Source organism: Hermetia illucens, chromosome 5 (assembly GCF_905115235.1).
Source record: "Hermetia illucens chromosome 5, iHerIll2.2.curated.20191125, whole genome shotgun sequence".
Taxonomy (NCBI): Eukaryota; Metazoa; Arthropoda; class Insecta; order Diptera; family Stratiomyidae; genus Hermetia; species Hermetia illucens.
This window is the reverse complement of record NC_051853.1, coordinates 62,929,961-62,955,483: the sequence shown is the minus strand read 5'-3', so window position 1 is coordinate 62,955,483 and position 25,523 is coordinate 62,929,961. Positions and strand designations below refer to the sequence as shown.

General features: G+C 41.9%; 1 protein-coding gene across 5 annotated transcripts in view; it reads right to left on the bottom strand.

Moving 5' to 3' along the window:
• The window catches only part of LOC119656792 (eye-specific diacylglycerol kinase), a 533,740-nt gene that overhangs the window by 149,293 nt on the left and 358,924 nt on the right, over positions 1–25,523 (bottom strand). The window contains exon 2 of one of the 5 annotated variants that reach the window (XR_005250095.1): positions 13,906–14,311. The exons of the other annotated variants lie outside the window; for them this stretch is intronic. The gene's annotated coding sequence lies outside the window, so the exon portion shown is untranslated. The remainder of the gene's footprint in view (positions 1–13,905; positions 14,312–25,523) is intronic. 5 annotated transcript variants of the gene reach the window in all.

Sequence of the window (25,523 nt, the reverse complement as noted above, 5' to 3'; positions counted from 1 at the left end):
GAAAATTTGTCGACAAGAGCGCAAGAATTTTGGAATTTTCTACAAGCATTTGGAAAATAAATATCACCCGGATTGGAGGCTGGAATATCTCAAAATAAATATTTAAAAAAAAGGAATATGGATAACCCTTAATAGCTGTGATGGAAAAAATAAATAAGAATACCAAAACCTTTATCAAAATGTTATGCTGACCATGCAATTATTATATGCGAAAATAGAGATAACCTACAAAGGTTGTTTTTAAAATTTGCAGTAGTATCCGCACAATATGATAGACACAAATGGAAAAGTTTTATGTATGTAACAATATATCGCTGCATGACGATTCCATTTGTTCATACCTTGGAGTACATTTGAATTTAGTATATCAGACTATTCACTTTAACGTCATGATGATACTTTGTATAAGATATCTTACAGTGTGGTAAATTTTTACGAAGAGACAGTAGGCCAACTGTTGTTATTAATAGAAGGATTTGAACCAAACTTTTCAGAATTGTGTTGTGATGAACTTATTTTCAAAAATAATATATAATTACTAATTTAATTCGACCAGACATTGGGATGGGGGAAGATTTTAAGGCCTAGGTGTCATATAGAGGAGTCACTGTGAGTTATTTCAGAATGTTCCTAAAACAATAAGGAGGTAAATGCATTGAAAAAATATTGACATACACGAACGCGAATCGAACCAAAACCCATGCAATGAAACCTTCAACACAGTTGTGGCAGGCGCGATTACAATGGTAAAGCCTTCGTGATCTGTCGCGGTGACTGGCGAACTCAGTCCGCAGCGATCTGTCAATATAGTTGCGTTGCACATGGCGCACAGAACGCGATTTGTCGCAGCGAATCACTCGAGATTCACTTTAGATGTTTGTACTAATTTACAGAATTGGTGAGCGATCTGTTCAGTGCAAAGAAATAAGATACGGAGGTGCTAATAGAAAAGAACTTATTTGTATTTTTTTAAGTTTCTATGATAAATCATTAAAATATTAGAATTTTGCATTGTCTTGTTTCCATAATTTGCCTTATTAATATTTCCCTTCTTTCCACTGATTTTCACCAACTGATTATATACTTTTCAGTACCACGTTGTAATAGATGCTGCAATTCTTCGAAAATATCTAAAGACAAATGGAAATTGTTGCAGTTAACAATCGAGACGATGGTATTTTCTAAGTATTCTTCTTTCCTGTTAATCTCATGCCCCCAACATTGTCTTTCCTTATGTTACATTGAACTGCTAAGACAAGAAGGGTACCTCGTCTAAACTAAGCTAAATGAGGACAAAAAGCAAATCTGCGGAATCGAAGGTATACTTATGTAAATTAAGCCAATGTAAGGCACAGGATTTCCTTTAGGTCCTCAAAACTACTGACCTAAGCTGACGATATTGACATCATGAGAAGAAAGACCCGAAACGTGCAGACTGCCTTCATTCAGATCGAGCAGGCAGCGCGAAATCTTGGAAGGCACACCAGTGAAGGCAAGACAAAATATATGGTGGCAACGTCAGCACCACAAACCAACCAACCAACAATATCAAACCGCACTGGTCAAACGGGAAGATTAACGATAGGAGACTGCAACTTTGAGACCGTTGATAATTTCTTCTAGCTAGGATCAAGTATCGCAAGCTACGATGATGAAATCCCGCGGTAGCTAACAGAGCCTATTTCAGCTTACAAAAACTGTTCCGGTCCAAAAGTCTTACCATAGTGTCAAAGCTCTTACTGTACAAGACCTGATGTATTCTTCGAAGACCTGGGTTCTTAGCAACAGTTCCTTATTAAGGCAGGCGGCGATTGGATACCGGTAGTGGCGCCGTTGATGATGAAGAATCGGGAGCAGAGTCATCAAATCATTAAAAATAGTAGCAGTTAGTTACATATATTTCTGCGTGATTGCCGGTAATTTTAAGTGGGTGAGCGGTGAAACTAATCCAAAGGGGCGCAGTTTATAAGAAGTTCCAGTTAGATATCATACTGGCTAACGAAGATAATGTAAAGACCTATCGTAAGGAAAGTCTGCTTCAATTGTATATTTGACTTATGCCAGCCTTACCTGACCTGTATCCTGGAAAGTTAGCGATGATTTCACCCACAAGCCAATCACTTTTGAACTATAGAGGCAGCAACAGCTCAGGAGACCCGCATGGCCAAATCGAGAGAAAAAGAATGTCAGGTTACACTGCAAATGCAATGGGTAAGCCAACAACCATGGAGGTGTGGTTGGACCAATCCAACAAGGCAGGCACCTCCGTATAATGCAATACATCGCATATCGCAATACAAGGCATATGATGAAGATCCAAGTACGGGTAGAGTAGTGAATTGGCGTACCTTCGGTCGGGTTACCACAGAGGCAGACGAGTAGCTCAAAGGCGGCAGTTAGGAATGATCAACACCGAAAAGAGTGAGGAAACTTACAGAAATCTTACGCTATCCAGCGGAAAAAGGTATTTTCTAATACATTATGGAAGCGGAAGAGGTTAATTACCTAAGCATGATAAACCTCCAGTTGAGCCATCTTCCTATAATCCAAGAGATATACAAGCAAAATATGGAAGAAAGGAAACATAAAATAAATTGCTTCCAGTTGTTGGGAACCACAGTGTCCTTTCCGATCGACGGTATAGATTCTGTAAAACCAGATCAACCACGGGAAAGGGGAACACTAGCAACTACATCTTTTTTTTGTGGATAGCGCATATCACACTTTTTGATCACTCTTACGAAATCTGTTCACGATTCCAGATGGAGGAAACCAAATTATGGATAGCTTTCATGGACTATGGATCGCGTGATTTGATGAGTTTGTGGAGATGTCTTCCATGCCATGTTGATAGTTTAATGTTCCCATTATGCTCGAACATAATTATGGCTTGTTCTGGTGATTGAGGTGTATGCGAGGGGCAGACGAATTCTTTGAAACAATACCCCAAAGATTGCCCCTTTTTTGCTTCTACAAAGGGTATTTTTGGATTGATATGCATACCCTCAGGCTGTTCACTATTCTGTAATCTTGTCTTGTGTTGTTGCTCGTAATTATAATCACAGTGATAAGTTCAATATTGTTAATGCAGGCTAAGATTAGGGAATGCCATTTTATATAACGCACACAAACTGAATGCGGTCTACAGAAGAATAGTTCTAAGGGTATTCTCTGCCATCAGGACCATCTCAGACGATGGGGTGTTCATCATCTCGGGAATGACGTTGACTGTTAAACTTTTTTGGAGGTTTCGCCCGAACGAAGGAATGGCTATTAAGACGCTGGAAAAGACCACCTGCCTTAAATGCGAAAAGTGCAAAATTATTTGCATGCTCTTTCCTATCTTGAGATATATAGCCAAAATAAAGTTCCAAAACAACATCGACCTTCTCCAGATTATAGTGGAAATATGTGTGGTCACCAGTTAATAACTCTGATGCAAAGCTCAAATGAGGAGCAGTTTACAGTAGAAGATACCAGACCATGGAAATGTTGAAACGTTTCTGAGATCCAGGATATAGTAGACTGTTACGAGAGTCAGGTTGAGCCATGTCTCGATCCCAGCCTTTGGAATAGATCCTAACAAGGACCCGCACTTCCGTGCTTAAAACTTCATTTTTAGGAATCGAATCCCATCCTACAAAGCAGATGAAGCTACGTCGCCAATTAATGTGCCATGGACAGGTTTATAGGAAGAAAACCCCAACCCAGCCGGCCTCTCTGAAATTCGGGGGTTCGTGGGAATCGCCCTTCTTATCCCCACTTCTCTCGATGAGTTTACTTTTAAAGAAACTTTCCGATTTTAAGTTTTTGTTTTTCGAGAAGCTAGTCGCGTTTATTCCCGGGAACGCGTCTTATGAGAAGGTTTTTTATCTGGAAGACCATCCGAATTTCTTGCCACATAAATGCTAGTGGACTGGAGGGTTAAAGCACAACAAAAATTCGCGGAGCGACTACGGAATTCTCGTGAAAGCATAGATTAGGGATTTTATTGAAATAATAATAGGTGGGGCTGCATAATTTTAATACCCGGCCTTGGTTCCCTCACATGGTTGTTGGCTAAACAAGTTAGAGGTTACTAACAATCCATAAAAAATTGCAACAATGTGTAGTGTCCGCGGCTTAGCGAAATGAGCGGTATTTTATCCGTCTTTTCCAAGAAAAATCTGAAAAGAGAATGCATTCAATAATATGTAATATTTCCTCTTATCTCACATTCTCCCTCCCCGCTCTCAATTTCATAATTCCCAGCGCGTCAATTATTTTTATTCAACGTCTAACATTTCAAATAATTAATTTTAATAATTTTTAAAACATTAGTCGCTTTCCCTTAAACTCAAGAACCCAATTTTATTTTAACAAATCCAAATTTTATTTTTTAATAATTTTCAAATGGTGCAAGTGAAAATTAGCCGGGTCAAGTGAAAACAGGCAGGCGATTGATCGTTATTGGGAGGAGTTTGTATGCTACATAATGCAAAAGGGTGTAGTTGTTGTTTTCGTTGGGTCGACATGGATTTTGAAGTTCAAGGCAGTGGTCAGGGGAATCAGGATTAGGCTGATTGGATGGACAGCTGATCAACTGGTTACAAGAAGACCGTTTTTGGGTTTTGAATGTGAGGCGAGTGTCAGCCTTGACTGCTGCGTTGCCGAATCCGAGTGAGGGACTCAGTTCATGTTTGCGTTTAAGAAGCGGAATCCCTCTGGGGTTCAATACAGAAATAAAATGCTCTTTATTTATTCCGAATTGCCGGTTCCAAACTTTCCAGAGAAGCGATTCCGGCCCAGAAAACAGGAATTCGCCGTCGAAGAAGGCAAGGCCAATAAATGAGCAAAGAAAGGTGACAACAACGAAAGAGGTCTTTTATTTAAAATAATAAAAACTTGTTTTTCTTATTCGCTAGTGTTGATTTTTAAGGTTTTGTTTCTACAATTAATTAGTACTTTTCGAAGCCGGTCTTAGTTTTGAGATTTGTTAAAAAGGCGGGGCGTGGGAGGGGTGGAAAGTGATGATTTCTTTAACGGACCCATTCTCAGAAACTACCCAACCGAAAAATCTGAAAAAATTCATGAAGTTGCATCTATATGGTGCCCAGGCCTCAAAATACTCTCCATATCGATCGATCGATATCTGTTCAAATTAAGTTAATACCATATTTTTGAGAAAATTGAGTAAAACCCCACTTAAGTTTATCCCAGAATTATAAAAGTTGGTAGTAGTATAAAATATAACATGAAGCATATCATCCCCAAGTTTGATCAAAATCATACTATTAGTAACAAAGTTACAGTAGCTCAAAGTTGTCTTTACCGTGTAAATTTACAGCCCGAAGTACTAAATCTGACATGCTAAATGCATATTCTTAACGGGCTACGTACAAATGGGGTAGTTCTACACTCAAATATACTCACAGAAGAAGCAAACAAAACCTTTCATACCTGAAGCGCCCAGCTTCCGGTTTCCTGGCTTGTTATTTTGCAAATACCGATATTTCGAAGCGAATAGGAAAAACAAGTTTTTATTATTTCAAATAATTTAATCGATAGAAATATTGCGAAATTACACTCAGAGAGAGGTTTGTTGTGGCGGATTGACGGAGGTCGCCTTCTTTGCCATCCGTAAACCATTTTTGACGATCAAGCCGTCAAGATTCTGTGATATTCAGAGAAACTCCCTAAGAACGTATATAACCTTTTTTTCTCTCGGAGTATAGCAGCAAAGACTACATACTACATCGTATCATTTCCAACAGCAAATATATTAGTTTTTTGCATTATATACAAACAATATGAAGTGAACAGTCTTGAGTTTTCCTGAGGAAGGGTAGTAGAAGTCTATGATCTGCTTTTGTTCCTGTAGGTTCATCGAACACATGCTATTTCAGTAGTCTCGCGAGAATCCCCCTGTTTATTCATTTTTCAAGATCCGATGGGGACCCACGCATTGGAAAGTACACGTAAATTTTTGTACAATGGTACGTGAGGAATCGAAGTGTGCGAAGGACTCCACCACATTCCCGAGCCTGGCTAGCAAAGAGTCGTGCAAGCATAAGTTGACGAAAGAACTTTAATATTTGCCGGCGGAATTTTTTAGGTTTTTTGGAATAGTTCCCCCCCCCCCCCCTTACTCGTCTCCGGCTTTTGACCATCGTCAATCCCATTTTGTCATTACAAGTACTAGGAAGGTTGAAGGAGGTGGCAACATTTAGTGAAGGTTGAGGAGAAGATGGAGTCATCTGAAAGGCGATGACCAGATATCATACATCCCCAAGGTTCAGCCCTTATGGTAAGTGACCTGCATCGTCTGCAATACGAAATGTCAAGTCAGTCTCGACTAACCACCGTAATTTACAAATGAATGCAAACCAAATTAAACCATGGGAATCAAGTAAATTTTTCAAGAAATAAGTGGCAAAAAACTTCTCGTAATTTGCAAAGGCCACCGTCTAACTCGTCTACTAATCTCATGGGAATCTTACTTGAAAGCTTCGCTCATTCTGAATGCCAATTGAATAAAAATCCTCCAAAACATCACAGCGAAATCCTCAGAACGAGTAAAATGGCTCTTCTCGTAGAATGATGCAATTTCAGTGAAAAGCACACCAGATTATCGAGTACAATCTGTTCCGTAATTGCATTAAAATTAGTCAAGGAAATCTCCTTTTCATTTCACATTAATCCGACCCTTCGCAGTGAATATATGATAGTACCTTTTTTTTCATCCTTGCAATAAAATATTTTACATCCTGTGCGAGCAAGGTAGAAAAAGGAACAAAGTGATTCATTCAAGATTTCTTTTCTAAAAAAATCAAAAAAGCTGAGGCACATAATTATCAGATTTCCGTGCCTTTTAATTTAGCAATCCGTTCGCATTGAATGGATTCCCAGTTTTTTCGAATTGATGTCATTTTCAGATCAGGCCGGTAGCATAAAAGAGATATTAGACTTTTGAGAACTAAATTTCGAAAACAATGTGCTTGTGCTTCTAGTGCTCTGATTTAAAAAAAAATCTGAAGATCCAATAAGATTTAATGCTATAAAAGGTCGAAAAGGTCTCGCTTTCAATGGGGCCTTTTTTCTGAACCAGTGGGAAAGGCTAATTGTTAAAAATTGCCGCATAGATTTATTCTGGGCGATTTTTTATAATGATATATATAGAAATATGGACTGACATATGCATATTTACATTGACAAATTGAATTCCATTCATGGCGTAGTCACATTCGGATTAATCCATTGATATTGAAATCGCCTCCGTATCCTACATCGATTCATGTGATTACTTACTGACGAGATAAATTATCTTTTGAGAGTGGAATGAAAATATTGGACAACCTTGGGGAGGTCCCACATTAAATTCTGGGTAAATATAAATAATACCTCTTCGATGTCCTTCAGAAAACCAATTTGGAACAAAGTTAAACGGCCAAATGCAATATAAAGATACACTTTCTGTATGCTATATAGATATCCTTATTCAATAGTTTAATTAACTTAAGATTATATAGTTAAAGTATTGATCTTTCAAGTGTGAATTATATAGCCATATGAAATTGGATGTTGGTAGAATGAGCCGGTGGAGGAGGTGCTACTTGCGCTGTACCTATTCCAAAAGGATTATCCAGATTATCCGACTAATCCAGCAAAATTCCTAGACTTACATCCGATGATGATGTCTGATAAGTCAAGATTACATGTTAAGAATTTTTCGAATGATAAAATATAATAATTCGTTGAGAATACTTTCATTTCCATTGGCCGTATATTTCATGCCAGAGGGGTATCGGTATTGAACAAGAAATACGAAATACCCTATCAAGCGGTAGGTCCTCCGCACTTCCGTCGGTTATATTATATCTACACGGATTATGCTATGCCGATATCAGGAGTACCAGGATAACCTCTAAATATACAGCAGAAAAGAATCTCACTTTTCATTTTCCAGGAGTTATATTCTATAATCTGGATTCAGTTTACGGAGTGCACAAATAACAGCTTATTGTAATAAGAATACAGAATACACAATATTTTTCACTTAGTATAGGGAATTTTTTATCACTGATTTCCAAAAAAGATAAAATGTTGCTAGGACCGAATGCAACATGGCTGGCATCGGATATATTGGAAGAATGTTGGAGCAATTATACTGAATGCATAATGGGTGTAAACATAGACATCATGTAAGTTACATATGGTAAAGTAGAAATTGCACCGTAGCTTTTGAAGAAGAAACCTTCAGAGTGTTTGGAAAATTTAATACAGAAACTGCGATTCCAAACCTCTACAACTATTTTATTTGAGGCTAAGTTTAAACTCTGGTCAGCTATTGCCAATATCTCGATTCCGGAATATCTATGAAAAGCCGAAAAACCGCAAGCTGGACGTTTCAATTATATAAAAGCTTTTGTATTTCCTTTATGCTCAGCTTTGACTACAGCGTCATTAAATAAATACAGTAGAATCCCGATATTTCATATGGTCAAGAGACTGATGATTTGGTACGAAATGTTGGGATTATCAGTTATCTTGAGTGCAAAATAAAGAAAATTAACTCTGAGGATCGGAAAATTTGTACGAATTAGCCGGAAATACGAACAAACATTGTTCGTATTATCGGGATTCCACTGTATAACAACAATACAATTTCACGCTAGTTTTTGAGACGTTTTTCTACGACGAGAATTACTGTCTCAAGTGGAATCCATCCACGTTATTATCTTCTTTCTCGAAGAGAATTGAGCATCTGCTTAGCAGCTCCCAGGGCAGAAGTGAGGCAGGGTCTAATGAGTTACTTCTGTCCTAGAAGAGTATCGTGTAACTCTAACATTTTATGATATCGTAACGTGAAGTAAATTCTACGAAAATAGCAACTTTGTCGTGTTATACCTTTGCTAATAATAGTAAGATTTCCATCAAAATTTGTCTGATATATGTATACGTTCTGTTGCTATGAAACGTTGTACTCCTGGGGTGAGCCTAAAAGGGGTTTTACAGTAAATCTGGGTGATAATATAGTATTATTGATTGTATTTGTTCAAACGGGATGGCAAGAAGGAGCTCTGCCGAGATTGACTTACTTTCCCTGATAAAATTGAGGCCATGGCAGCCACTTATGAAAAAACAAAAACATAAAGCTATTAAGCAAACACAATTAAACCTCGATCGTGAGGATCCAACCCCGAGTGAAGAGGCAACCCTAAGCTCATCGATGGAGAACCTGAATCTAGACCCAGATTCCCCACTTACTCAAGTGGGAACCAATCCAATTGGGACCCAGTCCTTAACGGAGGAGCCGAAGCAGGCTCCTTCTGTCAGCACTCCTGGCCCCAGACTCCAATCGGCGCCACCTACTGAGGCTAAAGTCTTGCCCACGGGTAAGCACCTGTCCACGGACAGAAAACAGCCTTCGGGCAACGCACAACCCAAGAGCTGTGTCAAGTTTGAGGGGAAAGGAGCGTGCGGAGCACCTACGGCGAAGGGGAAACCGAAGCGGCAGCGGTCCTCGGACGATCCTAGCTCTTCGACACAAAAGCCAGCAAAGAGGGATCGGCCGGCAACGGTTAGGCCTTCATTTGCGGCCAAGGCTATCGAAACCGATGGATCGGTCCTGTATAACGACTCTAATCCATCTGGCTACGATACTGAGCAGTGCGAACAGCTTAGTAGGAAACTACTCCTAGCTGTAAGGACTGCGTTCGCGCATTAAGCTTTGCTTTGAGTCGGTAGGTGTATACCGTAAAATGTTACGGCTGAACTTTACCGACGAAGACACGAACGAGTGGCTCACGCAGTACTGCTCCTCCCTCAACGATGCGTGGGAGGGTGCGCGACTAACCTTGAAAAGGGTCTCTGAGCTTCCATCGATCAAAAAGTGCTTTCTCTGGTTTCCAGAAGAAGAGCGAAATGGTGCTGGGGTTCTGGAACAACTTGGTGTGCAGAACAACCTCAACACTGCCACCTGGAGAGAGAGCCGATAGGCCGGGAACTTTTCTCACTATCGGCGTTCCCGAACCTGATGTGAAGAAGTTTGGGAAAAATCGGGCTGCCGGCTCTACTATAGACTGGGGACCGTCACGTTACAAGTGTTGGCTCCTAAAACCATTGAAGGGGACAGGCAGCCCTCGGTATCTTCATCTGAAACGTAGATGAGGTGCCACATTTCCCAAATAAATTTGCAGCATTGTAAAACTGCGACTGCACTTATCAGTCGTCGGATCAATAGCTGCAAGACATTTATATACCTCATACAAGAACCGGGGGTTGTTGGTGGGGTAGTCAGGGGCCTAAACTTCCAACATGCTGACCTATTGCATGCCAACGGAAGCGATCGACCCCGCAGCTGCATGGTAGTCTCAAAAGACTTCCAGGCTAATTTGGTTAACGACCTATGTTATGGCGACACGACATCGGCTAAGCTAACCATAAAAAGTCAACACGGAGATAAAGAGATACTATGCTCCGCATATTTTCCCTACCACGCAGAAGACATTCCTAGTAGAGCATCAGAGCTATCCAATATGCCATGGGGGTAATAGCAGGATGTGATGTCAACGCTCACCACATATGCTGGAGAAGTTCGAACATTAATGCAAGGGGATCGAAACTACGATTTGGGTAGTGAACCCACCCCCCCCCCCCCCCCCCCCCCCCCAACCCATTTCGGAATCCGCGGAAGACAGATTGGGTGATGTATAAATTAGAATTGAACGCTCGAGTCACGATCCCTGGGAAGCGCATTAAATCCATTGCTGCAATTGAGAAAACAACCCAGATGATCACAACTAGCATGAGAGAAGCTTTCGAAGAAAGCTTTTCACTCGAGATGGCAAAGAAGACTAAATCACCATGGTGGAACTCAGATTTGGCAAAACAGAGGAGAACGACAAGGATGCTCCTCAATCGTGCTCTGAAGGGTGAATTAGGCGTTAGCTGGAATCGTTATAAAGAGGTACAGAAGGCTCTAAAGAAGAGCATAAGATCGGCTAAACGATCATCATGAATACGCGTTTGCGAAGAGACTAACTCTCTTCAGGCAACCTCAAACCTAATAATAGAGGGAATGGATGCCCTGGGAGGATAGTATGCGTAGATGCGACTAGGTAGGTCATCAAGTGATCACTTGCAGCGAAAAGTGAATTGATTTCTCTCCCAACTTAGAGTTCTTGCCCAAGGTTGAGGGCTTGGTTTTGTCAGGATTTGGTGTTTAAGGATAACGTATTTTAGTGGTTATCTAACATCGAATGAGACGATGCCTTACCTTTGAAGCGAGCTTTATGCTCTGGAGGGCGCCGTTTTGGTCAGGGAATGGAGAATTCTGTTAGGTGTGACTTGAATGTAAGGACCCTTTAGTAGGGCATACTTCGCCCAGCCACCAGAATACAATAGATCCTAGAAATGCCGAGAACCACACCTGTAGTTTTAAACACCGGATCCACGCTGACGTTCCCGCGCCCGGGCTGGAAAGGAAACGTCCCTGACCTAACCTTTGCGTTGGAATCAATGTCACTATTGGTAGATGGGTGGCGAGTACTGGAAGATGCAAAGACGTATTGAAAAGTGACTACCAACACACCGCGTTTATAGTGGTTGAAGCTATTTGTTACCAGCCCGCGTTCTGGAGAGTGAACATCGGAAGATTCGTTAAAGCTCTTGGAACAGGCAGCGTCGCGCTGAAGGGCACTTTGAGGAATGGTGACGTTGTAGCTGACATTCAGGATTCAGTGGGATTCAACCTAATAACGAAGGCCTCTGAAACTGCATTGCCCTGGAGGGCCCCCCCCCCCCGCTTCTTGGTTAACTGCGGAAGGAATATCATAGCCCTGACGGTATGGTCCAACGTTTAGACGCCCGGGAGGAGGCATGTATCACCATAGAAGAGAAGAGATCAGCCAAAAGGAGAATTCACAGCGCGATAGACAAAAGTAGAGCTTGTGGTTGGCAGGCCTTGGGCGATGAGGTAAATGGTAAACTTGCTAACCGGAAAATTGGGACTCAGTCGAAACCAAAGCTTTCGTATGCAAATCGGTCTGCTTGACACCGCCGGGCAAGTGGTCAATAAGCTCATTGGAAGAACACTGTCTGAAACGATCAGTCCTGCCGGGGACCCATGCTCAAGGCAGTTCAGATTTAGAGCATGGGAGTCCACGGTGGATGCTGTGTAAAAGGTTGTGGATGCGGTTCATCAAGATAAAGATGAGCAGATATGTTAGACACATTAAAAAATCGAAGAAAAAAATAGGCCAATCCCAGTTCTATGAGTGGTTTCCATAGGTCAACGGATGTGTTTGGTTCTTCTCATTGTTTCAAGTATTACCGGCAAAATGTCCAGAACCTCTTGCAGTGAGTTTATGTCCCTATCTGGTTTCGAATGCTAGACAGATATTTCCCAATCTCCCAGCAAGTTCAATGTGTGCGTTTTAATTCCCTGATGAGGCACGAGATCTTATGTTTCCTCGGGTGACTAAGCATCAGTTTCATTTCGCAGCCATCGGTTTAATCGGTGTTTAATCAATTTTTAACATTTTCCGGAGCGTATTTTCATTTTCTGACTGCAATATTGGCTGCAAGAACTTTCACAATATACTCATTTTCCAATCAGCTTATAATTGGAAATGTACGATGAAAGGCTTTCAACAAATATAACAAGTCAGAAGTTCAAACTTTTCAGAGAATTTCATCTGCCTGGAATTCGAGAAAACTACAACAAGACAGGGACCAAAACACCATGATATCAAGTAAATTTACATTTAGCAATTTCCCTCGATCACCAAAAACAATTGTGCTCCAAGTTCTGAAAGTTATGTACATCCAATCACTTCAGAATTGCAACATTCGCGGATACTATCCAATTTCCGATAACAGTTGCGGGATACATTCCTATTCTCCTTGCTTTTATGGCTTTGTATTATTTTAAAATGAAAACTCTTACGGTGCATACATACATACTCGTAAATTTCCATTTTAGTACTCCTATAAACTCTAAATTGTATTACATTCCGTTTGCCAAGCGGCTTTCATGGTTGCAAGCTCCATTTTCCACTCCGAGAAAAAGTTAGAATGCGTAGAAACCCATAAAGTCGTAGTGCGAATCTCGGAAGCCTCTAAAGTAATCACTGCTTTATGTCCTGCATTAACATGGAGGAAAACTACTGAAAATCTCAAACTCGATCTGCTTTCTTTTACGAGATCATTACAAAGACCAAACCAAGATTTAGTAATTTCTGCTTGCACCGAATGCAAGCCTGCATTCTAGGTATCCTTGTGTTTGCTGAAAAACATTTCGGATCCGTACATCTGCATGGAAGCAGGATTTTACGGCGTAGATTTAATTCAAAGTTTAAATTGAAACTTTGAGAAGATTTTGTATGTACGAAGTGTTGCTGCTCCTGCGGTAAGAAGATTATCCTGTGGAAGAGGTTTCTACATATTTAGATGTTGTCGATTGAAGTCCTCACTATGGTCTATGCATTGGTCGAAGTTTTTCCAGGATTAATGCTGCTGGACCGTAACTTTGTTGGGTCTGATTAGAAGAGATAATGTAGAATGCTCTACTATAAGCATGTCTGCTATTCAATCTCTTATCTATGCAGAGTTGGACAAGATACGTAAATTCAATCTGCTCCAAATAATGTAGAGACAATTTCAAACAACTCCTCTCTAATATGTATTCGAAAGTTCATATCCTTTTCATCATATGTGATTGAAATATATTTCAATTTTCCTTTCATAACATGTCTAGGTTTTGAGGGCAATATCACAATCACGTAGAGAGCAAACATCACATTCTGAAGATTTCAGGATAATCCAATACATCAACTGGAACATAATCCTGTCTGATCCAGGCATTGAACAAAATTTTGAAAATCGACAACAGACATCTTAGAACACACTAGGAACACATCTTACCTGTTTCTCCTCGCTGCATAGACGGCAGGATGTGTTAGTCGGTTATCCTTCCGGCGGAAAGCTTGCCGACGTCGATGTGAAAAGGAAGGTCGGCGAGCATTATATGCACTAACACTCTGCGTATCGTTCATGTTGGATTGTGTTTGGCAACCGATCGAAATACATTTAATTTTATTTGTACACTTACAAGACTTGGCGGCGTTCAACACGGAGAAATTCATTTCACTGCTGAAGTAATTTTTATAGGAAATGCAGGAGTAAGGCACCACATCGCCGGTCGTCATTCTTTTAAGGACATTTCCCAGCGAAAATGTTTTCTTACATTTCAAGGCGTCAGGAGCAGGGAATATTGATAGTGAATATTTGACAGTCATTTGGATCTGGAGTGTGGGGAGTTAGGCCCCAGCTGTGAAATGACAATGGTAATTATTGGTACACTGTGGAAGCTAAGCAAAGTTGTGGCGACGGAAATCGTGCAGAGAACATTAGGCAGAGAAGACATGAAAAATTAATCCCTTGCTCAACAATGTGTTCGACTAATGATGTAGCATGGCGCGTAAACTACTTACGAGTAATGTTCTTGTGGCATGTTATTAGTTCTCGGAGTGAAAATAGATTTATTTAAGGGGGTCGGCTCCAATGCGGTTGAGGAAAACCATAGATTTGCAGCTTAAGCAAAAACAAATTAGGGTAACTAGCATCTGTTCCAATTTTACTTAAATCATGAACATAATTCTGTTGTAAATGGCTCATTATTTATTCAGCATAATAGCATACAATCAGAATTACAGGTCTTCCTGAACATGAATTTCAGCTAGACCCCAAAAAAGTTAAATATAACACGAGTATCCTTGGACACGGTTTATTCTATGTTATCCTTCTTTGAAACCACTAAAATTAATTTAAAGGCAAGCATTCCAAGTAATACGAATTCCTAGAAGTTCTCCCACGCTTAATTCTGAATCCCCTAAAAAAATGTTGCTCCCCTGGATGGAAAATTATTGGAATACTGAAAATTATATTTCGTCCTTGAAATTATTTTAGGCTTCAAATTCAGTCCCAACACCAAAGAATTAATGAGAATCACTTTGAGAATGGAATTTACTTCAAACTTTCTAATAACGAATTTAATTCTATAAAATCAAAACAGCTTTTTGCAATTTTAATCCTTTTTAATAAGTATTGCTACTTATGGTTCTGATAATATAACAAACAAAGATGATCAGAACTATAAGTATTAATTTAAGAAGGTCAACAACCCGTCGGTCGGCAAACTGTCTGGCAAAGAGAAACCAGGATAGTGACAATTCGGAAGCGAACCCTGAATAATAGGAAAAGGCATTCAAGCTGGCCAAATGCTCCACGCATTTCCGAAATCATGCCCTTCATTAAGTAATAAGATAAACGCCTTCATTAGCAAATATCTCTGTCAGATATTCAGCAAATATGATAGCACGAAAGAAGCCTAGGCTGCATGCTATGGAAACTCGTGAAAAATCTAAAAAGGCTTAGCCAACAAATCCACTTAGACAGAAAAGTGATAACTGGGCTCGTTTCAAAGGATAAGGCTGATTCTTTCGCAACACATCTAGAAGTATTATCAGGGAAAAACTATGTACGATTGTCATCATGAACAAGGAGGAAAACCACAAAATAGGCATGGGCAAATTGAACAATGGAAACTTTCATGAGTTGGAGATACAAGCGTTAAAATGGACCGAAAAAAAAAGAAGAAAAGAGACATCGAATGACGAGATGTTATTATACTTCGATGTAAAAGCTATATTCCTTCATCATCATCAACGGCACAACAACCGGTATCCGGTCTAGGCCTGCCTTAGTAAGGAACTCCAGACACCCCGGTTTTGCGCCGAAGTCCACCAATTCGATATCCCTAAAAGCTTTTTGGCATCCTCAAGCAGGGTCGGCATCTTTTTTCTTCCATAGATAATACCCTTATAGACTTTCTGCCCTGGATTATCCTCAATCACACAGAAAAAGTGAACCGGCCACCGCAACCTGTTGAGCCGGATTTTATCAACAACCAGACGGTCGTGGTATCGCTCATAGATTTCGTCGTTATCTAGTCAGCGGAATTGTTCATCCTCATGTAGGGGGCCAAAAATTCTTCCGAGTATTCTTCTCTCGGACGGAGAGGACTGGCTAGATCATAGTCTTGTACAGTAAGAGCTTTGACCCTATGGTGAGACGTTTCGAGCGAAACAGTTTTTTAAACTGAAATAGGTTCTGTTGGCAGGCAGTAACTGTACGCAGATTTTATCGTCATGGCTATTATCGGTTGTTATTTTCGACCCTAGATTGGAGATATTTTCAACGGTCTCAAAGTTGTAGTCTCCTATCTTTATTGTTTTCGTTTGACCAGTGCGATTCGATGTTGTTGGTTCTCTGGATTTTGTCGTTGACGTTGGTGGTCCCAACTTCCTGTAGAAGAGGAAATTTAAGACAAGGTACGCAATTCTATCCGCAGGTAAATGACAAATAAAGTACTAGTGGAATGACTCTGCCATGCTTAATCCTCCTTGATATCTTTTGACCGGACCCACTTCAGACCTCGCAAGGAAACTTATTTAATGGCCCTAATCTCATTCAAAATATCTCGGAGGAATACAGGGGACGTAAGAAACAAGTAAATCATGAAACACACACAACGCCAACGTGTCTTCACAACGTTGTCATGATCATCAGTAGGCAGCAGCTTGCGAAAGTTGTCCAAGCGTAGTGACGGCTTCTTTACTGTCTATGCGCCACAAGCAGATCGACCCAATGACGACAAAGACTATCTAGTAACTGCTTGACACAAAGAACTGTTTCGTGCTTTTTCATGACTACATGACATACGGATGATTTCAATACTTGTTCAAACTAAGAAGAAAAACAGCCTGTGCCTTAAAAGTGAAGGCTTCGGCAGATGTACTTCGTCAATATTGCTAAGTTGGCTGACATCTACAATCTTGTGCTTTCAGATGCAAACGGGAAACTTGATATTTAGCTCTGAAACAACAATGGCTTTTCCAAAACTTGCGATAATATCGACGCAATTAAGGTCTCCGTTGGTTCATGGGAAAACATTGTAAGAAATATCGCATCGCTATATTGCCTTTTTCATGTAGAGCTAGCATTTGGCGGGGTGAGACATAAGTTTATTCAGTATAATACCAAAAGAATTCCGCACTACTGCAGTGCAAAGAACAGAGTTCGAAGTAAGACAAAAAAATCAATACCGCTCCACCTCCCTATGAGTGCATCGGTGCAATATTTTCCTCATGGAGTTTGATAGGATTCGTGAAGACAACATCTGGTTCCTTGGTGAAAAGCTTGCGGACCCTCCCCAGAATTACGCAAGGAACCCGGTTTTATTAAAAAACCCGCCTTCGCTGGGAATCCCCTATCTCACATTCCCACTAGACGGGACTAACGTCGGCAAGGGGGTGAAAAACGGGCTAATAGAACTGGAGGAGCTTCTGGACAGGATTTCATACTATAGGCGGATATGGAAAGTAAGACAAAATCTGCAAGAAGCAGAAACAACCGCGCTTCCCGATGAGAACACTACGAGTACCAAGCGGATCGATGACAGTCCTTTGCAGAGAGAACTTGGTAAAAAACGACAGGAGGGAGGAACATCTGAAGGGTGGTGGAGAAGACTATAAATAAAGTTACGGGAGGAAAGGAAAGGAAGTTACGGGAGGAAGGAAAGGAAAGCTGCGTCCTTTGGAGGGACCTGGCGCGACTGATGAGAGCGCTGCGCACAGTGCGGGCTCGGGGCGGTGTCCAGTTTTCAGAGCAGAATTGGAAAGAGCTAGCACACGGTCAACATGATTCGCATCCTACAAATCAATATGCACCGGAGTGCAACCGCCCACGAGTTGCTAGCGCAGTTCGCTGTAGAGACCAAAGCGATTTAGTACTCATCAGTGAGCAGTACCAAAACAAGGGCCCAGTTTCGTGGCACCCCGACATATCAGGTATCGCTGCCATCTGGGTTCGGGACGGTACCCTCCTTAGGGTTCTCGCCCAAGGCTGAGGGGACGACTTTGTCTGGATTCGGTGTTCAGCGAGAACGTTTTTTAGTGTCTATCTTACGCCGAATGAGACGATGCCGGACTTTCGTCGGAGGCTTGATGCTTTAGAGGACGCTATCTTAGGCACGGATGGGTGGATCCTGGTCGGGGGTGACTTCAATGATAGGCATGCCTCACACAGACGCCAGAGGTCCAGAGGGAAACGAATTCTGGAAATGGCGGCGAGAACAGGACTAGTAGTTCTAAACACCGGATCCACCCCAAAGTTCCGACGGCCGGCCTGCCAGTGAAGCATTCCAGACGTAACTTTCGTCGGAATCACTGATGTTGCGGGTAGACGCGTGGCTTCTCGGCAAGCAACTGGTTACCTGAAAAATCGGGTCTCTGCGGAAATCCTATTCACTTAAGGCCGAGCAGATGAACTGCATTGTAAGGGCACTCTTCCCTGCACACCCCGTATGGGATGATGGCGTCTCCGCGGAGAGCGTAGAGGACTGTCCACTTTTCTCCATAAAAGATTTGGAACAGGCAGTCCTCTCTATGAAAAGTAAGAAGGCGTCAGAATGGTATTCCAGTAGAAGTATACAAACTGGTATTCCAACACCGGCTGGAACTACTGCTTGGCGCATTCAACGCTTGCCTGAAATAGAGCACTTTCCCTGCTCGTTGAAAGGTGGTGAGGCTTGCGCTAGTCCATAAAGGGAAAGGGGATCCCGAATTGCTGTCTTCATACCGCACATTAAGTATGCTTGACAATGCTGGGAAAGTGCTCGAAAAGCTCATCAGAAACAGACTCGCTGAAGCGATACGCGCTGCCGGAGATTTATCCCCCCGGCAGTTTTGTTTTAGAGCAGGGAGATGCACAGTTGATGCTGTCATGCAAGTCGTGGACGCCGTTCGACGAGCGGACGCACATAGCCGCCGAACCCGACGGGTGGGCTCCTCGTAACGCATGATGTCAGAAACGCCTTTAATTCCATAAGATGGAAAGACATCCTAAGCACACTAGACAATACTTTCAACGTGTCGAACTATCTCTTACGGATATTGACGGACTATCTGAGGAACCGCTCCCTGCTCTATGAAACACTTGAGGATCAAAGGAGGGTGGAGGGCACAACGGAGGTAGCACAGGGTTCCATCCTAGGGCCGGACCTATGATAGTCTACTACCTACGACAGTCTACTTAAACTCGACCTGCCAGAAGAGTCGCGCCTGGTCGGCTATGCAGATGATGTTGTGGCGCTTGTTGCTGGACGCACTGTCGAACAGGCTCAAAACAGACTCGGCATATTGATGCGACGGGTAAGCGGATGGATCACTACTCATGGTTTCAACCTTGCACTGGCACTAGTCATGCTGACTAAAAAGAGAATCCCGACCCTGCGTCCTATATCGTTCGGCGAGTCGATAATCGAGTCAAAATCGGCGGTAAAGTACCTCGGGTTGACTCTTCACTCAAAGATGAGCTTTTTTGAGCAAATCAAAGCAGCAGCGAACAAGGCTGCAGCTGGAGTTTCAGCATTAAGTAGGCTAATGGCAAACATTGGGAGTCCTGCGTCTAGCAGGCTCCTGATGAGTTCAACGCAGTCTGTCCTGCTCTATGGCGAAGAGGTATGGGCAGACGCCCTTAACAAGGAGGTATATCGTAAACGTCTCGTGCAAGTACAGAGACGGGGAGCTTTGCGGGTGGCGACTGCATACGACACTGTCTCTGAACCGGCCGTGATGGTGATCGCGGGAGTGATCCCCGTTGCCCTTCTTGCTAAGGAGCGAAAAGCCATATACAAGCGCAAGGGAGATGAGCCAAGGGAGGTGGTTGCTCTCGAAGAAGGGCAACGTATTCTGGCAGCTATCGTGGCAAAATGAAGCTGTAGGCAGATGGACTGCGCGGCTCATCGGCAACTTAGGTGCGTGCCTGAATCGGAAGCATGGTGAGACTGACTATTTCCTTTCCCAATTTTTAAGTGGGCGTGGAAGCTTTCAGTCTTACCTGCACAAGATTGGAAAGGCGCGATCTCCGGATTGTGTGTTTTGCAATGGAGTTGTGGACGACGCCCACCACACTTTTTTTTCTTGTTGTCTAATTCCTACTAGTATAATGCAAAAGTATTGCCGTAGAGTAGTGCCAAAATTGTAATGGAATATTTGCTATTTTGGCAATGAAAACTTTAGCAGTAAAAGTTCTGACTCGCAAAAGATTTGCAGGTATGCATTTCATAATGACAATAATGGAAGGAGAAGCTACTCCCTAACTGGATCCGGTGGGCATTTCTTTGGAAAAATTTTCGTTTTCTTGCAAGGACCAACAGAAAGAGCTATGATTGTATTTATTACATATATTACCTGCCTTAGATGGCCACAATTAATCAATTGGAAAAGCAAAACTTTCAAGACTTTCTTATCAAATATCCCCTTAAAGGAAATATATAGTATACTGAGCTACCAAATCTCATTTCGGATTATACTGCCATTGAATTAACAAAGAAGCCATTAGCATTAGTGTAATACGTATGAGCTAATAATGTTCGCATTGTACGCATTAATATTAATACATAGTCCAAGCCCAGGACCTGGCACAAGGTACAACTCTTTCCGATAATATTGCAATGCGATAAATTGCCTTCCAGCAGAATGGTATTCCTTGGAGGCACAGCTGGCTGAATGAAGCTCACATAAAGGAATGATTAATGTCCAAGATTAGGTAAAGGGAAGTGAACAGAAGGCTAACTGTTGGTTGAATTAACCTAATGCGTTTATACGACTCTACCGAGGATATCACCAAGCTTTCAATTTACGTTGATCGACTGAACTGGAGTTAATATAATCAACAAAAATGTGGTCAGAGTGGAAGAAGATAATAAACTTGACTTCCTCCTTTTAGGATCGATGTGTAATATCAATAATGCGGAATAACTGAGTGTAAAGGATAATCGGGGCAAAATTCTGAGAAATTAAGCTCTAATTATTCTGTCCTATTCTTCTAGCCAAGAGTGGTAGGTCCTATAGATTTATGTATGTTTGTTAATTACTTATAGTCTTCCATTTTTATGACAGTCGATGCTTGAACATTTATTCTTAAATGGGAGGTGAGAAGCTTCCTGTTGGACATTTCACTACTCTATTTGCTTTAAAAAATATAAACTAATTATTCCTAGATACGGTAGCGAGTCTTTGCAACACCGAGTTCAAAAGCCTAGAACTAGAAGCATTATTGGCAAAGATGCATTCAAACTCTCTACGTTGGATGTCACCTTCGCCTCCGTTAAGGATTTATAAATTCTACTTTGTCAGGAATCTGTAAAACACCTGGCACCTAAGTGCGTCCCTTCACTCGCTGTTTTTGTCGGCTTGCCTGGTTTTTTGTCTCAGGTTTCATCCATTAGGCACTATCTGTCCGTCAGCCATCCTGGTGGATAGTTCCACTGAAATTGAGTTATCGTCCTCCCTGAATGTGACGGGCAGCTGACCCACACACCGGAAAATGTCTTTTTTTGTTTTTGCCTCAAGCGCTAGTACCCCGAAAATACGATGGAGGCATGAGTTGATGAAAGCTTGGAGTCTTTGAGCAACAAAGGCGGTCACTTTTTGCGCACTACTCTTCTATAGCAAAACGGAGGGTGGATTAATGCGGAACGGGCTCAACTTCAATCAGCGTCGAGATATCTGCATTCCCAGGTTTTAGACAAGAGACCAAGACGAACGGTCACATTAAATTGGTCCATGTCACCATCAGCAGAAACAATGCTGCATAGACATACAAACTGAATGCTCTACCCACTAATACGAATAGGAATTGTGCGGCAACCAGTCAGAAACCTTGGTTTTGTTGGTGTTTATCCAACTTAATATGTCCTATATGGTGAAGGCGGCAACAAAGGCATGAAACCTTTGAGTAACACTAGTTGTCTCTGCTATGTGCTTCCTAATTTTATACAAAACTGCGAAAAGGGATCTAGCGTTGTTAATGCAGTTTGGTTTGGTTCGAGACAGAATGTCATGGTCCATGGAAAACCCCTCCCTCCTCCAGCTAGGGAAACATGATATTTGGCGTCTTTATGTCACTCTGATAATAGCTCCCTAGCTCCCCCTCCTGTGCATATTACTTTAGATGCACTCCTTCTCGAAATCGATGAAGACGTGGAGAAGTGAAGATCTGAAATCGACTAATGTGATCAAGGCAGAAGAATCCAGAGCGGAAATCAGCCTACTCCGAATTGATCAAGCTTTCGAGATGTTCTTGATGCATTTTAGGATAATTAATTTAATTAATAACTTGGTTAGGACTGGGAGCATGATAATACTCCTCCAGTTGGCGCACTAAAGACGGGTGCTCTCTTTCGGAATTGTGACGACAGTTCTCTTCTACCGCTAATAGGGAAAGGTCTTGGATTTCGAAGATTTCTAGATGGATCGAAGAAGCAGCTCTGTATAAGCTCCAGGGGCTGCGAAAACAGTTCCATGGGGAAAACGTTTAGCCTGGTGCCTTTGCCGGCCGGTATTACTTACCATTTGTTCGGAGGAGCTGTGACGCATGTTACGATAATTAGCCATTTCACCTCCAATAGATGGAATGTCAATGAGCATATTTAATGGCGGCCCAACCCTCACTAAAATTTCCCAATGCTCCGTTTAAGATGTCTGTCATCCTATAAGCAAGATAATTTCCCCATTGGCAAGCAACAGCCGGATCAAAAAAACGGACGAAGTTGGACTTAGGGGATCTTAGTCCTCCATCTTTGGGAGGAGATGCGGAATGGAGGCTGCCACTCTTGTTCCACTCATGCAGAAGATAACTCTTAAATCATCTGCCGATCACGATGTAGTTGATCTGATTAGATGTACTTTCCTGCTCAGTTGAAACCAAAACCACCGTATGGTAGATTCGGTGCTCGGACAGTATGTCACCAATGATGGTTATTAAACTGTATTGATGTCCTCATAGAAAGCAACTTTCTGTGCATTGATATCTCAGTTAATACATAACGCTTTATTATTAAGATGTTCCTTATTCTGAACCGGATTATCGGAGTTAATATTCTGTTTAATACTGGTTTCTAGGATATGATCAATAACCATTAGCGAATGCAATAATCATCAGGCTGACATCGGAATCACGATTAGTTGCCGCAGGCTGACCAGAATACAATATCCCAGTGTCACTTGAGGAAAAAGGAAGCTCCAAAGAGCCAACCATCTTATGTCGTTTAACCACGAAATGTCCAGCCTCTATCACTGGTAGTCATGCTGAAATTGGAGCAAGCATTGTGGGGAATATCAATTTCAGTAATTTCGAATTTTCTACCAATTTCCTTGCGGACGCACATTAAAGATTCCAATGATAAACTAAAAAATCAGTCCACCCCCAGATCATGGTAGCCTTTCCCAACCCACAAATCTCCTTATTTTTGAATCGCCTTTTACGACAGGCAATACTTCGGGCAAATATCAAACACCACACCTCACAGGAGAGTAATTAACTCACGGGGCACCGGCTATGGCTTAATAGTAAATATTTACTCCGAGTAGCCTCCTACCTAATCCTTGAGAAGCCATGGTATTATACCGCCATTCAGAATACAATGACTTTTCTCTCCTTCTCTCTCAAACGGGCTTAAGACAGTCTTTTGGCGGATAGCAAGCAAATGTCATCATGGTAGCTGAGGTTTTTGAAAAAAGATGGTGAAGCTGATTGACAGGTTTTTTATACGAAAGCTCACAATTTTATTATTTCAGGAAAATACAAAAAAATACGCTCTACGCTCTCTCTCTCTACGCCCTCAACGAGTGCTCACCAAATTTGTTTGCTTTGTGGGTTCTATTTCTCTGAATATTGACAGTTTTGTGGCTAAAGAGAAGTATCGTCCTCTATACATTCCGTCCCTAGATTCAAATGAAGACTTTTGACTAGTTATCACACGAACTCATCTAATATGCTTAGCAACAACATCTAACGGCAGGGAAATCGAGGGAAAGCGACCGAAAGAATGAAATTTGAAGTGTCCTGTCCTAAATCTGTGCCAGTGTTCACCAAGAAGGTACTCTTTCATGGACACTGTACCCTATACTCTGCTCTACGCAGATGGTCACGGAGCATAAAATCAAGGCAGTGCTTATCACGAAGCGATGTAAGAAAACCACTGCTCATATCAGAATAGGGAGGCATATCATCCTTTCAAAATCAGCAGTTAAATACCTACATGTCTGCATCAAGGCGCTCGATGGTCCAAGTAAATGTTGGGTACCCGCGATATACTTCCAGGCTGCTTATAACTAGAGTGGTGAGCTGTATACTGCTCTACGCAACGCCAAGTAGCGCTATTGCATTGTATATCACATGTAATGCTTCAAAGATAAAAGCAATTTATATGATAGAATGAACCATCTCGGAAGAAGTGGCCTACGCGGTAGGCGGAATGATCCCGATCGACATTTTGGCCGATGAGAAAACGGGCATCTATGATAGACCCGATTCTTCTTCTGATTACCACGTGGAAAGGGAGGGGTCATTAAGCAGGTAGCAACAACGATGAGAATGGGCGAAAAAGGGTTAATAGACCCACAGGTGGATTCGAAACATCAAGGTGTGGACGCAGAGAATGCATGCTGAGATAAACTATGATCTCGCGCAGTTTCTCACGGGATATGGCAGATACCGTAAATACACCTATTGGTTTAAACTGGACAGCTCACTCAACTGCTCCAATTGCAATGGTATTCCGGAGGACCCGGAGCATGTTTTCCTCCATTGTCCTAGCTTTGCACCAGGAAGTCTTATTGCGAGAATACTCGCGTGCCAGAAGAACTGGAATACATGATTACAAGGTGGGGCATATGACATACTCCGTCTGGCATAGGCTGAACACTGGAAAAATCATTTGAAAAACATCTGGTTATAACCTAAAATGACGGGAGGAGGAGAATATGGGTGGAGTAATAACAGCAGTATCGTGTACAGAGCAGATAGTAGGCTCCATTTTGAAAGGAAGGAACACAAAGTAGGGGCCCGGAATGGATACCGATGTGATTGCCAGCGCGTTGCAACTAACTCCGAGTCTAAAATAGAGAACAATTTAGTTGCGCCGTGTAAAAAGAGAATGAATGCTAAATTTTCAAAACGAAGAGGCTTGAGGAACCGCTCTGGCTTGACTTTCTATGTTATGATATCGGGAGTAGTAGTGACAAGAACTCCGTCTAACTAGCGGTATAAAAGCGGATAATGATCTTGAATATCATCATCATCATCAACTGCGCAACAACCGGTATCCGGTCTAGGCCTGCCTTAATAAGGAACTCCAGACATCCCGGTTTTGCGCCGAGGTCCACCAATTCGATATCCTTAAAAGCTGTCTGGCGTCCTGGCCCACGCCATCGCTCCATCTTAGGCAGGGTCTGCCTCGTCTTCTTTTCCTGCCATAGATATTGCCCTTATAGACTTTCCGGGTGGGATCATCTTCATCCATACGGATTAAGTGACCTTGAACAACTTGTCCAAAAATGGGGCAGCATGTCCTAGATACTATAACTTTCAACCACACTGACCTACCGAGCGCTGAGCGATTCAGATGCACCTAA